The sequence below is a fragment of the Psammomys obesus genome, unplaced genomic scaffold (assembly GCF_907164565.1).
Source record: "Psammomys obesus unplaced genomic scaffold, mPsaObe1.curated_primary_1811, whole genome shotgun sequence".
In the NCBI taxonomy this organism is placed as follows: Eukaryota; Metazoa; Chordata; class Mammalia; order Rodentia; family Muridae; genus Psammomys; species Psammomys obesus.
This window is the reverse complement of record NW_026592510.1, coordinates 18,517,661-18,521,629: the sequence shown is the minus strand read 5'-3', so window position 1 is coordinate 18,521,629 and position 3,969 is coordinate 18,517,661. Positions and strand designations below refer to the sequence as shown.

Here is a 3,969-nt window from a genome sequence, read left to right as displayed (position 1 = left end):
AAAATGAAAAGGAATTTGGTATGTGTATGTGCATGCGCATGCGCGTTTGTGTGTGTCAGAAAAAGTATTTGGGCTAAGAGTAGAAAAGGAAAGTGATTTGGAGGGAGGATACCTGTGGGAAAGATGAACGTGTGTTTAACACCTTCCAGGCACTAACCAAAGAACTAGAAAAGAGTCAAGGTAGCTCTGTCTTCCAGCACCACGGGGAAGAACTGTGGGATTGTGTGAAGACTGTTGTAGCCCCCTTGGTAAGTCTGGACTTAACTCCAGTAGCAGCAAGAGGCTACTGGACCCTAGAAGGCTGCAGATATGATTTGCGTAGAGTTAGTTGGAGTAGGGCAAAGTGCAGGACTCTTACAGCAGTCCCTGTGAAGGGGAATGATGTTTAGACTGAAACAGCAAAGAGGGTCATGATAAGAAACAAAGACTTAAAACACATTGTAAGCAGAAATGAACAGACTTCAAGTCGAGAGTGAAAGATTGGACTTGAGGCCAGCTGGCTTCTCCAGGTACCGTCCATGGAGTTACAGCCAAATGGTTGTTTTCCCTGCTGCTGTATTCACGGTCAAGCCCTCATGTATGCATAACTTGAGATAATGAGATTCATGTTCCAGTCTTATTGACACATCATTTCTTATTCTAGGCAGTAGCAACCTGGTGGTATTTTTAACAGGAATTTATTCTTCTCATATTCATATTGAGATTATGTTAGCACACATAAAAATGTATTTATATATCTGAAATTGAGGGGGGAAACTGGGCTTTTAACAACTATCTGTAGAAAGGCACAGATGTGATTCTTTTGGTAGTTACTGAAAGTGAAGAAAAGACATCTCCCGCCCTGAAGACAGAGAAGACAAGCCTAATTCTTCCATCTTTTATAGACCCTTTCAAAAATAAAGGTGTCAAAGACAAAAAGGAAAACACAGTTGAACTAAAAACCCTCCAGCCTCACCATTTACCATCATATGTACTTCATATCTTCTGTTCTGTGATACGTGCTAAAATGACGTTCATTTATTTATTATGGTACAATGATAGAAATAGCTAATAATCATAGTTATTAAAAATGTGTGTGCTTGAGAGTTTACACATGGCTTGTGTAGTTTTTGCTCATGTCCTTTTCACTGGGAAGCTGGGAGTCCTTGGGTCTTTTTACATGCCGATGCATTTAATCTTCAAGAAACCTATTATTCTAAGGGCTTGAGGTCTCATCAAAGGTATTGCTTGGAAGCCAGGGTAACTACAGGCAAAGTCTTTGATTTCTTGGCATTCTATGGAATGTCCAGTTTGGAGTTCCAGTGGAACTGAGAATGCTGTGTGCTGGTGAAGGGTTTGGGTGGCTGCAGGGGTCACAGCATCCCCATTGCTCTAATTTTTCTGTTTGGACCAGGCACCACACCCATCTGATACAAGCAATGGTCTGCATATCAGTTCATCCGAACTTGTACATGCTCTGTTTGCAACTCTTGCTGGGACTAAAGATCTCAGTAAGACTTGAGAGGAACAGCACTGCTTGGAGGAGGAAGCCACATCTCATGAGATTTTGGTATTTGAAACAGGCTCCCTTTCCCAGCAGACAGTGGCTTCCACCAGGGAAACTGAGATGACCTTGGTGCACGTGAACCCACAGCTCGGGGCAGACAGACACGCAGCATGTCGCACTTACAGATGAAACTCCTGCGCAAGAAAACTGAGAAGCCGAATGCCAAGCTACAGCAGCAGAGCCTCAAGCTGCAAGGAGCAGCAGACGTGAGCCTATCACAACCTCAAAATGGAGATGTGCCTGAAGAAACAGTAAAAGTTGGAAAAGTTTAAAAAGCCTTGAAGCATTCTGTGAATGTGGTCTTAGCAGAAGCATAAAGTGGAGGCATGCTTGAAGAGACAGTAGAAAACGCAAAAGTTAAAAGATCACCCCTCCCAAAAAAACTTACCACTTTAACCAACGCAGAAGCAGCAGTAATGGCATCCCCTGGTTCAGAACTGAAGAAGAAGAAGAAGAAGAAGAGCAGCAACAGCAGGAAGAGGAGGAGAAGGAGGAAAATGGCAATTGAAGCTGGCCCTGACACCAAAAAGAAGAAGAAGAAGAAGAAGAAGAAGAAGAAGAAGAAGAAGAAGAAGAAGAAGAAGAAGAAGAAGAAGAAGAAGAAGAAAACACTGAGGCTCATGATGAAACAGAAGATGGGTGTGGAGAAGCCAAATGACAGGGAGGTGCCCACTCTGCCCCTAAGAATGAAAGATGCTTCTGAGGCCGCTTCACTTGCTTCCTTGTCTAATCTCAATGAAGACACTCTGGAGGTGTAGAAGAATGGGCTTCAGCACATGACAGAGATCCAGCACAAAAGTATCAGGCCGCTTCTGGAAGGCAGGGCTCTTCCGGCAGCTGTGAAAACAGGCAGTAGCAAGACCCTTGCTTTCCTCATCCCTGTGATCAAGCTCACTGTCAAGTTGAAGTTCATGCCCAGAAATGGAACAGGGATCCTGATTCTCTCTCCTACCAGAGAACTGGCCATGCAGGCCTTTTGTGTTCTTAAAAAACTGATAACACACCACATTCACATGTATGGGCTGGTCATGGGTGGCAGTAACAGGTCTCTTGAAACCCAGAAGATCATCAATAGGATCAACATCATGGTGGCTACCCCAGGCCAGCTCCTGGACCACATGCAGAATATTCCAAGGTTTGTGAACCTACAGCATCTGGTTATTGATGAGGCTGATAGTATCTTGAATGTTAGGTTTGAAGAAGAATTAAAGCAAATTATTAAACTTTTGCCAGCATGCAGCAAACCATGCTCTTTTCTAACATGTAAAGACCTGGCAAGAATTTCTTTGAAAAAAGCCATTGTACATGGGCATTGATGGTGATAAAGAGGTTGCCACAGTGGATATGTTGTCTCTCTGAGAAGAGGTTCTTTCTGCTCTCACATTCCTTAAGAAGAACTGGAAGAAGTATATAATGGTCTGTGAAATACCACTGTGAGTTACTGAACTACATTGACCTGCCTGTCTTGGTCTTCCATGGAAAGCAAAACCAAAATAAATGAACACATTCTTCAATTCTGCAATGCAGGTTCAGCAATATTGCTGTGTGCCTCAATGTGACGGCCAGAGGGCTGGACATCCCTGAAGTGGACTGGATTGTTCAACATGATCTTTCTGACAACCCTAAGAAACACATTCATCGTGTGGACTGGCCAGGGGCCTGAATGGAAGAGGGCACACCTTGCTCATCCTGCCTGTGCCTGAGGAGTTGGGTTTCCTTCCTTACTTGAAGCAGTCCAAGTAAGTCAATTTGACTTTTCCTGGTCTAAACTTTCTGATATTAAGTCTCAGCTCAAAAATCTGATCACAAAGGACTACTTCCTCCACAAGTCTGCCCAAGAAGCATAAAAGTCCTACATACAAGCATATGACTCCTTCTTGCAAGCAGATCTTCAATGAGAACAACTTAAATTTGCCTCAGATTGATCGCTCCATCTCTTGGTTTTAAGGTCCCTCCTTTCATTGATCTGAATGTGAGCAGCCTTGATGGCAAGCTTAAAAAGAGAGGAGGTGGTGGTGGATTCAGGAACCAGAAAACAAAGAAAGTGGAGAAGTCCAAGATCTTTAAACGCATCAGCAAGAAGCCAGGAGCCCGCAGGCAATTCTCTCACTGACGGGTGGCCTTCCACCTGTGCCGACATTGCTCTAATTTCCTCTCTCTCTTTAGAAAAGGAAATTTTATTAGTTTTTGGATTTTTTGTCTTTACTATGGTGATAATATTTTATTGTTAAATATTCCCTTAAAACAAATCACCTCACTGTTTTAATGTCTTTCAAAAAAATTGAGATGATCTCACAAGACCATTTTTAGAAAACCCTGCTTAATATTCCACAAATCACTACTTTTTAGACATCAATAACATCCCCATATGCAGATAAAAAACTTTGGCACAGCATAATGAAGTTTGCTCAAGGTAGCCTCAT

The 3,969-nt window shown here is 42.8% G+C and overlaps 1 pseudogene; it reads left to right on the top strand.

The window, feature by feature from the left end:
• The first annotated feature begins 1,656 nt into the window (after positions 1 to 1,656).
• Positions 1,657 to 3,659, top strand: LOC129681885 (ATP-dependent RNA helicase DDX18-like; annotated as a pseudogene).
• Positions 3,660 to 3,969: the final 310 nt, after the last annotated feature.